The sequence below is a fragment of the Vombatus ursinus genome, unplaced genomic scaffold (assembly GCF_900497805.2).
Source record: "Vombatus ursinus unplaced genomic scaffold, bare-nosed wombat genome assembly UNPS02005459.1, whole genome shotgun sequence".
Classification (NCBI taxonomy): domain Eukaryota; kingdom Metazoa; phylum Chordata; class Mammalia; order Diprotodontia; family Vombatidae; genus Vombatus; species Vombatus ursinus.
Genome location: NW_020945237.1, coordinates 859543 through 870572, shown reverse-complemented (window position 1 = coordinate 870572; position 11030 = coordinate 859543).

Genomic DNA, 11030 nt, shown 5'->3' with positions numbered 1-11030 from the left:
TCGGGTTCTCATTAATTGGTTAACAATAGGTCCTAGCCCAATCCTCATTTGGTCATTGTTTGGGCCTGGTTGTCTATGAATAAGTGTAAATTGCAATTTTTTTAAAATTTTGGCCAGAAACTCTGAGGCTCTTCCCCTCCCAGATTGATTTCTTTTTCTTTTCTTTTCATTTTTTTTTAAACTAGGTAAAAGAGGCCATTCTTTGTCTCTTTTGTTACCTTGCCTTAATCACTGAATGGATGTTGCTGCCTCGGTCAAACTGAGTGCTGGACAGGGCAGCTAGGTGGTGCAGCGGATAGAGCTCCAGCCTTGGAGTCGGGAGGACCTGAGTTCAAATCTGACCTCACACATTTGACACTTACTAGCTGTGTGACACTGGGCAAGTCACTTAACCCCAATTGCCTCACCAAAACAAAGGCCAAGGTCTCCCACCGCATCAGGGGCCATCTCCAGTCTTCCTGATCTATATCTTGCCGAGGGGGGGGAGTTGGGGGAATGAGACTGTTGACTTTGCAAAGCCCTGCTTCACATAAATCCAATGCATTTTCAAGTTGTAAGTCATGGCATCACCTTCCTGATGTCATGGTCCTCTTCAAGAAGAGTGACAGGTTGGGAGATTACTAAGTAGTTTGACTGTGAGCAAATTAGTAATTCCTATGAGGAATTAATAAAGCATATAATTTCTCTGGAGAGACTCCAGAAAATACTGAAATTTAACTCTTTTTTTGTTACATAAAAAATTTTTACTATGACAAAGACATCATACAATTTTTATGATTTTGGTATTTTCTTCTGGCCTAAAACATTCGCAACTTTTACAACCTTGAATCAGACTCTAGGAATATCACCACCAACATGACCTTTTCTACTGAATCCAGCAACCAAAACTTCAATATTTTCCTCAATAAAGTTCAAGCAGCCATCACTGGGACCAAAGGCAGTGATTTTTTTGCCAGTCTTAATCAGCTGGACTCTCACACACTTCCTGATGGCAGAATTGGGCTGCTTGGCTTCCATACCAACTTTTTCTAAGACAGTCCCTTTTGCTTGAGATGCTCCTCCAAATGGGTTGGCCTTCAAGGCAGTGGCCAAATGAGCTTTATTGTATTGTTTGTCATGCCACTTTTGTTCTCTCCTGTGACTTCGGAGCTTTCTAGCAGTACTAAGACGACAACATTTACCCATGCTGCCACCATCGGGTTCGAGAGAAGAGAGAAGGAAGGAAGTGCCTGAAATTTAATTCTGAAGATGTATTAACTTATTAATACAGTGGGTTGAGCTACTGTAAGATCTGAGACTTCCCATCATTTCTTGAGCTAATAGGATCAGGATCTAGATATAACTTTACCTTAAAAAGGTAAAAATTTCAGTCATTCACAGCCTTCCCAGAAAGGAAACTGAGAATGAGATAAAGTAAGTGCTTGTTCTTGAAAAAAAAATCTTTTTAAAGATTGAGGTTGTGGAATTATGACTTTTATAATAATTGATATGATATGTGTAATGATTATACTAATAGATTGGATTTTTCAGAATTGCCTCTCTTATGAGAGAACTCACATGCGGCTTGAACTGAGCAATCACACTTTGACAAGGCTCACAATCACTGGAATCCTTCTGCCTGCCTTTGTACCTGAAGGTGAATGTGAATCAAAGATTGTAGAACCTGTTCCCACCACAGAACTCTGCTCCTTCGAGCCACCAAGTAACGACCCCCAAGGACTCAAGCAGTATTGCTCCCACAGGACTCCAGAATTGTTGTGGTTTTTTTTTTTTTCCATATGTGGGTTTGTCATTGGAAACCACTCAAGCCTTGGAAACAATTGTTTGTAATCCACCTTTTCCACTCCCTTCCCACTTGTGATTTATGTATATAATCTCTGTCTTCACTTCAGCAAGGTGGAATTTTGATCAGGAAAATCCCTGATTTGCACATTAGTTCCTCATAATGAAAATAATTAATTAAACAGCTACCTTATTACTGGCACTTTGCCTCTGGCTTGTTGTTTCTTCATTCTCAGGTTAGAAACTGGCTCAGTAAAATCCTGTTAACAAGGTATAGTATTGGTGGGTGTAGAGGCAACCTTCTTTCCTTCCTCCCTCCTTTCCTTCCTTCCTTCCCTCCCTCCCTTCCTTCCCTCCCTCCCTCTCTCCTTCCTTCCTTCCTTCCTTTCTTCCTTCATTCCTTCCTCCCTTTCCTCTGCTAAATCTACGATCTCATCAATATAGACCTCTCCGTTAGTGGAGCCTCAAGTTTTATGACCCTGTGATTACTCTCTTATGTCCTCCCATAAATCCTCCACAGATCAGTAATTCTTAACTGGGGTCTGCGACCTCTTTAAAAAAATTTTTTTATAATTGTATTTTAATAGAATTGGTTTCCTTTGTAATCTTATGTATTTTATGCTTTTCAAAGCATTATTCTCAGAAGCAGTTCATAGTCACAAGGCTTCCAGAGGACAGCATCACATAAAATAGGTTAAGAACCCCTGCCAAAGAGGATCTATCCAATGAACTAGTTTTAGTTTATGAGCTCCTTGAGGGCAAAGACTGTCTTTTGCCCCTTTTGTATGCTTAGCACAGTGCTTGGCACATAGTAGGAGCTTAATAAATGTTTATTGACTAACTGACTGAACTAGAACCCTTCCTCTCAGTCTTTTAATATAGCATTGGTACAATTGGGATGAGGAGAACTAGTCCATTGTAAATATAAAACTTAAGCTCACTTTTGAACCTGTAGCTGAAAGGATTTTGCATTTCCTAGAGGAATGTTTGTGGGTATTGGTAACCCACAACTTGTTCTATCAAGAAGTTCATCCATGTATCCCTAACTCTTTCTTTGAGGTTCCCCCTCCCCTTCCCATTACCGTAGACTGTGCTTTAGTTATCTCCTCTTAACAATATCATTTGCTACTTTCTTTTGTGGTTCTATTTCTTTTTTTTAATTTTTTTTATTTTTAGGCAATTGGGGTTAAGTGACTTGCCCAAGGTCACACAGCTAGTAAGTGTCAAGTGTTTGGTCTGAGGCCAGATTTGAACTCAGGTCCTCCTGACTTCAGGGCCGGTGCTCTATCCACTGTACCACCTAGCTGCCCCCTGGTTCTATTTCTGATGATATCCTTTATCTCTCACACAGTTCTTTGCTGGTAATGTATTACTGCCTACTCACCCCTACTAGGTACCTTTCCATTGCCTTTTGGGTGGCTATCCATTTAATTCTTCGAGGACTGTGGTATGTTGTGACTCATAGTCACCAAATAGTATCAACAGACGATTATGGATGATTATAAAAATTATGAACTTTTATTTCAAGGATAAGCTTAAGGCCATAAAAAATGCTGTGCTATTTCTTAAAGGTGTTCCAAAGTGTTCTCCTTCTATTCATTTCTAAGACCAATTCATTATCCCATCTGCAATGTCTGTCCCAGACCTATGTACTAAGGACCAGATCTATGGATTTTCTATCCAATTACAGATTACCTTCTTCATCCACTTGGATTTTCCTGTGTGAACAATTAGCTGAACTGTCTTGAGTAATTAAGGATCTTATCCAGAAGGGTCTGCAACATTCAGTAAAGTGTCTTGCATAAATAGGAATGACTTGAGGACCTCACCAAATTTAGGGAATCCTTCCTATTTTTTGCATTTTGTGCTGAGCACACTGGATTTTTTAGTCTCCAAGTGCAAGACTTCACATTTATCCATAGCTATGGAATTCCTCTTAATTAGATTCGGCTCAGTTCAAGCCCAGCAGCTTGTCACAAAAAAAGAAAATTGCATCCTGATTCTGTCATCTACTGTGTTATCTATTCTCCCCAGATTTGTGTCATCTGCAAATCTCATAATCTTTCATGCTGTGCCTTTATCTAAGTCACGGATAAAAATGTGTATTAGCACAGAATCAAGTACAGATCACTGAGGCACTCCACTGGAGACCTCCTGCCATGTTGTCATTTAACCCTTAACAACTGTTTTTGAGTCCAGTCATCCAAAGAGTTCAGAATCTATCTGTTATTATCCTTTAATAGATTTATCATTTAATTACCATTATCTATTTATATCAAGTCCATTTCTCTATCTTCTCCACAAGGATAGTATAAAACACTTCTATCAAAAACCTAGGTGAACTATACCCATAGCCTTTTTCTCTACTAATTTGATAATCTTCTCTTTGACAGTTTTGAATTTAGAGATATTGAGGTCATTCTTGGGGACTTCAACAGTTCTCTCTCTGTTTTTTGGCTCATGCCCTTATGCCGAGTTTCCCCCAAGGTCTTCAAAATTGGTTTTATACATAGGGTTTCCCCTGAGATCGTTAGAATTGGACTTCTGTCGAGATGTCCACAACAGAAGGAAGAGAGCACTCAGTTGAAGAAAACACTAAACAAAGGAGAGGCTTGTTTATCCTAACTGGACCCCCCCCCCAAAAAGAAAGAAAAGACTCATACATTTTAACAGCTCTCCACATCTAGAGAACCTTACTTCCCTGCACACCTATACAGTACTCCAGACTTAAAGTCCTTTTGACAGCTTGAACCCCTCCTTCAGAAATGAAATTTACATAATGACTTCCTTCAAAGCAAAACACTCCGTTGAGGGAGGGCCAATCCATTCACTTACATGGTCAATATAAATCATTAGAATGCAGGGTAAAGCATAAGTTGGTTCCTTCTTTCAGGCTCCTTCTGTTACTTTGCCACTAAGCTTCCTTAAGTACCCAGCTATGGGATATGATACAGTGAGACCTGAGACAGTTAAAGTTAAACTGCTTCTTTAAAGTCACAAGCCTACAGTAAGCAGGCATATGCAAAATTGCAATTATGCTTCATATCAAAAGCAAGGTTGAATACTTCCTCTTTCTTACAGGGAAGGGAATTAGTTTCATTTGAAAGACTTTTTTTTTTCATGCTGAAGTAGGCAAATAAAGTAGGAGATTATTTTAGCAAGCAAATAACAATTGTCATCTTTCTGGTGAAGAGAGAAAATGCCATTTTTAACCCTCCTGAGACTCTCCCTTTACTTTTTAGAGACTTAAAACAAGTCACACAAACCAGGAACCCAAAGAATTCTTATAACTACCCTTGTAGTGCAGGGGCTCCTAACCTGGGATCCAGTCTATGGATAGACTTGGAGGTGAGAAGTTGGGGATATCTATAAACTTGAATGGGGGAAAAATTCTATCCCAACGATGTTCTGGAGTCAGCTGGAACTGGACCTGAAAGCCTATTGTTAAACTTTCATTGTGAGCCTTCACACTTCAGAAACTGGCCCACACCACAAACCAGGTCTCATTTTTTGTTTTGGTTTGTTGATTGTCTAGAATTAAAGTAATAGAGAAAATGTTAGTAATGGAGATTAAATTTGAAGAATGTCTGGCAAACTTTATTTTTTTCCAGAAAGTTTACTGTTAAACATTTACCATCACACCCCTGTCTTTATTTCAATGTAACTGGTTTACCTTGTAACCTTATCTATTTTATTCTATCCATTTAAAAACATTATACTGAGAAGGGGTACATAGATTTCAATAGACTGCCAAGGGGGTCCCTAACAATCAATTGCAATCAATGAATAATAATGTATTAAACTCCTACTATGTGCCGGGCACTATGCTAAGTGCTAAAAATACAAAGAGAGGCAATGACAGTCTCTGACCTCACAATCTAACGGATGCACCAAAAAAAGTTAAGATTCTCTGCTTTAGTGACACAAAGTTTCTATTTGTGACCTTTTTTCATTTTGTTGACCCATCTCTACTTCCCTATCTTCTGAGTAACTATGATTCTTATTGGTTCATGAAGCTCCTCCCATTTTTCACCATGTACTTGGTCCTCTCTCATGAAGTGAGAGCATTTTAAGGTGTGACAGCTTGAAAATTTGATTTTATTCTATTTTAAACCATCAATAAGTAAGTATTTAATAATCTTCTCTATGAATACACACAACAAGCTTACCTGATTCAATCCCCACATGGACTTTGAATCATATGCAGCCATTTTGTTACTGGTTCCTAGGTGCTAAACAGTAAAACTTTTCGAGATCAGTTTCAGAGCCAGAATTGGGGTTCAATCACAAGGCACCAAATAGCCTATGTGGTCCATGAATAGAGGCTTTTTTTTTTCTTTGCATTTTTACTTCCTGCTTTTAGGTAAGAGTATTAGAGATAGATGAGACCCTTTGAGCTTTAAAAGATCAGAATGGTGAGACACTAGTCTTCTAAGAGCTAATGTCCATGCTGGAATTTGAGCCACCAGGGTCCCAAGAGTTAATGTCCATGTTGCGATTTGAGCCACCAGGATCCCAAGTAAGTATCCCTGGGCCCTACACAGTGCTTTGAGCATAGTAAACACTTACTAAATCCCTTTTCATTCATTCATTCATTCACTCACTTATTCATTCATTCATTCCTCTCCTTAAAAGCATCAAGGGAAAAAAAGAGCATAGCTAGAGCAAAACATTCACTTTGGCCCGCTGGAGCCTTTTGAATGGATGCCAGTTCTGGCCCCACAGCCATCAAAAAAGCCCCCCTTTATCACATGGTCAGTAGATGGGAACCAGCTACAAAATGTCTGTACATGCTCCAAATTCCATCTGGGCATTACATCAGCCAAGTGCTTAAAAGGACTGAGCTTTTTAGCCAATATTCCACAAACCTCTCCATACATGTGACACAATTTCTTTGAGCTGTAGTTGTATATTGTTGTTGTATCGATTTAGTCATGTCCGACTCTTCATGACCCCGTTTGGAGTTTATTGGCGAAGAGAGTAGAGTGGTTAGAGTGGTTTGCCGTTTCTTTCTCCACTCTACGGATGAGGAACTGAGGCAAACAGGGTGAAGTGACTTGCCCAGGGTCACACAGCTACGAAGTGCCTGAGGCCAGATTTGAACGCATGGAGATTAAGTCTTCCTGACTCCAGGTTTAGGCCCAGCACTCTATGCACTACGGCGCCATCTAGCTGCCAGTAGTTGTATATAGTGACCTCAGTTTTGATTCTCATGGTATGTATTTCATGGTTATCTGAAATGAGCCAAGAAATGAGAAAAAAAAAAGTAGCCATTTCCAAGCTGCATTCCTTTGCCATTAACTGGTTATGCACCCTTGCCAAGTCATTTACTTGCTTCATACTTTAAATGGGGTTAATAATTGGATGACAGGGTCATAGATTCAGAGCTCCTTGGGACCTTTGTAGAAACCATATACTCCAACCCCTTCATTATATAAGCGATGGAATGGAGGCCCAGAAATATCAGGGTGACTTGCCCAAAGTAATTCATTTTAAGTGCCTAGTTCAGCGCCTAACAGATAATAGGCACTTAAGAGACACTTGATGATTTAATTGTCGGAAACTGCCATAACATAAAAGGGCCAGCTAAATTTTTGGAGATTTCCTACTCTTCTGCCTCATTGTCCGTAGTCATGCAGACAATCTGAGACCTCCCCACACCTCTGCCATCTGACACCATCTGCGGTGCTGTTACCAGCTCCCCTTACAAGCACGTGATCTACAAAACCTCAGAAAATGTTTTTGAAGACACAAATAGGGCTTCCAAGGATATCACTACGTACTTATGAGCAATCGTCCTCAGAAGCCTTTATATCTTTTATCACTTAGAGTCATAATGTGGGTATGTACAAGTTCACCACTGATGTGTATTTTATTGAGGTTTTCCTGGTTGCATTATTGTGGTTATTCAGTCATTGCAGTCATGTCTGATTGACTTGGGCAGAGTAAAGAGCGATACTGTTCAGGAATCAGATGAATCACACGGGTTAGCCAACAAATACAAACAGGAACCAGGAAGTACAAACATCAGTCAGGGCAGCTAGGTCACTAAATAGATAGAGCGCTGGGTCTGGAGTCAGAAAGACTCATCTTTGTGAGTTTAACTCTGGCCTCAGACACTTATTAGCTGTATGACCCTAGGCAAGTCATTTAACACTGTTTGCCTCAGTTTCCTCAACTGTAAAATGAGCTGGAGAAGGAAATGGCAAACTATTCTAGTATCTTTGCCATGAAACCCCCAAATGGGGTCACAAAGAGTCAAACAGGACACAACAACAACAACAAACCAGCTTTTACTGAGCACCTACTTAGGGGATATAAATACAAAAGCAAGATCTTTGTTGCCCTCTTAAAGATTACAGCTGGGTGGTGCAGTGGATAGAGCACTGGCCCTTGAGTCAGGAGCACCTGAGTTCAAATCCAGCCTCAGACACTTACTAGCTGTGTGACCCTGGGCAAGTCACTTAACCCTATTTGCCTCAGTTCCTCATCTGTAAAATGAGCTGGAGAAGGAAATGGCAGATCACTCCAACAAAACCCCAAATAAGGTCATGAAAAGTTGGATGATTGAACAACAAATATTCTAATTTGTATTATGTTTATCTATGTAGATTGTTTCTCTTATATTAAAATTTAAGTTCCCTGAGGTCAGGGACCAAATCTTATTCGTACTAGTATCCCCCTAGAGAGAAGGCTTGAAGTACTTCTCTGTTAGTAAAATGTGTAACTTTAATACAAAGACTTTGTAGTTGTTCAGAAGTAGTATTTGCCTATTTCTTGGTTCTCAAATATATTCTAGATTGGTAGGATGAGCCAAGAGACATTTTCTTTATTCTTTTTCAAGTTCCTCTCTCTCCCTTTTTCTGCCTTCCCCCAAAAGAACCAAATTTGAAGCACTGAAGATCAGTGCCCAAATGAAGCCCCTTATGTTTACAATAGAGATTTTCTTTTTCTTCCTCTGGCGATGTGGAGGAGTGTGGGAAGGAGAATATGGATCTTCATTTAAAAAATTAATTTAAAAAAGATATAAACAATTTTCAGGAGAGGAAATGCAAAAATGTTTACCAATTATATGCAAAAAATGGTCAAGCCAACAATAAGCAAAATTCAAATGGAAGCAACTCTGAGGTTTTACTTTTTACTCAGAGAATTGGCAAAGATGCTAAAGATGGAAATAGTCAATGTTGTGGGAAGACATCTGTGCTAATGCATCATGAGTGGAACTGTGAATGTACAGTTGTTTCAGAAAACAATTTGGAACTATGAAAGAAATGTACTCTTTGCTGGTGCTCTTTGACGCATTTATCCTACTACTAGCTCAAGACAGTCAAAGACAGAGGGAAAGAGCTCATATATACCAAAATATTTTTGTCAGGGTCAGGACCAAAATATTTATGTTGGGGTCATGAAGAGTCAGACATGACTGAAATGAATGAAAAACAAAAATTTGTCAACACATTTTTTTCTAGCAAAAAAAATGCCAACAACTGGAAACAAAGTTTGTATTCATAGATTGAAAAAATAGATAAACAAGTTGTGATATATGAAAATGATGAAATATAATTGCATTCTGGGAAATTTGGGGTAACTTGTATGAATTCATGCAGATTGAAGTAAGGAGAACCGAGTGAACAATATATTCAATGCTCACAATCATATAAAGGAAAAGAACACTAAAGGTTATCAGGACTAAGGTCAATGCAATGACCAGTTTTGACTCCAGAGGACAGATGATGAAATTTACCTCCCATCTTTCCATAAAGGTGATAGGCCAGAGGTGTAGGATACAGCATAAACCACCAGACATGGTCTATGTGTCCATTTATTTAACCCAATTGTATTTCTTTGTTCTAAGAGAAGGTTCTACTGGGAGTGAGGGCTGGAAGGGGAAATTTTGGGGGAATGCCAGTAATATGAAACTTCACTACAGCATTCAAAAAGCTATAATGAGCTTCAGAAACTGTAAGGTCTTCCACAACATAAATAGCAGTGAAATTTTTTGACCTGTTTTAATGCTGCCCTCTTTTTAAAATGTAAGTTGTTTGGAGTCCTATTTTTAAAGTCTCATTATGTAGCAATATCAGATGCATCATTCCTTGTAGTGAAAAATCATCCAATTACACTTTTAAAATGAGACTTTCAGGTCAGCATGTATCCACTTCTGTGACTGAAGCACTCAGCCTAGAAGGAATTCAAGCAGCCATTTCCTAAAGCGGACGGAGCAGATAGTAGAACACTTTGAGGGGAAAGAAGTAAGGGGTGGTGACTTTGACATTAGATTAATGGCATGTCAAGCATATGCAAAGTAGAATCAACTGGTTTTGTATCAGTGTTTAAAAATTATTATAAGGTTGCAGTCCTAGATTCAATTGGTTATGTCTCACAGCATTTGGGACCAGAAGCAATGAATTCTTACTCCAAATTCTGAAAGTTTACATGCCAAATTGTGGAGACCGATCTAACTGTGTAAACAGCTCAAGCATTCAGTATGAGGCAATAATGCCTAATCAGAGGGTGGCCAGCCAGATCACAGCACAAAAAGGAACAACAATCACAGTCTTCACCAAATGGGATTTACTGGGGACCCACTGTCCTTGTCCAGGGTGCTGAACAAAGAAGATAAGCCAGGAGCAGGCACGAGCCCTGTCCTCTATGTAGGCTAGATAGACAAGACTGATACCATGGCCCAATGTGTGTGCATGGTATGCTACAGATATAGAGAATAACACAAAACTGGAAAGTGAGGCATGTCTAAGGGCTAAAATGATATTCAAGAGAAAGTACCAGGACATGTAAAGATCATTATTGTGAGTCTTAAGAACACTATCAGAAAACATGTTCATATATATATGTATATATGTATATATATGTGAAAACTCTTGCCTAAACAATTTTTTTAAAAAATCAATATGATGTATGACAATATGCCATGCACAGGACAGGGAAGTCAGCCTAGCAGCAAGGCACACCAAGGGAGAGACAGGAGGCAGTGTGTATTAGGTAAGTTAAACTATCACCATGTTGACCACCACCTCCTCTCAGACTCTGAAGAAGATAGCTCAGGACCCTGAATCCAGGAGCCTTGGGAATAGCAATGTTTCCAGCCCATTCACCTCAGCCATCATCCTGTGGAGCCAATCCCTGTGGAGAAGAGAAGAGGGCCCAGTGTCTCTATGGGTCCTTATTCCCAGCCTTTCTTGCTTTGCTCTCCACTGGCATGATCTCAGAGAGCTCAGAGTCACCTACAT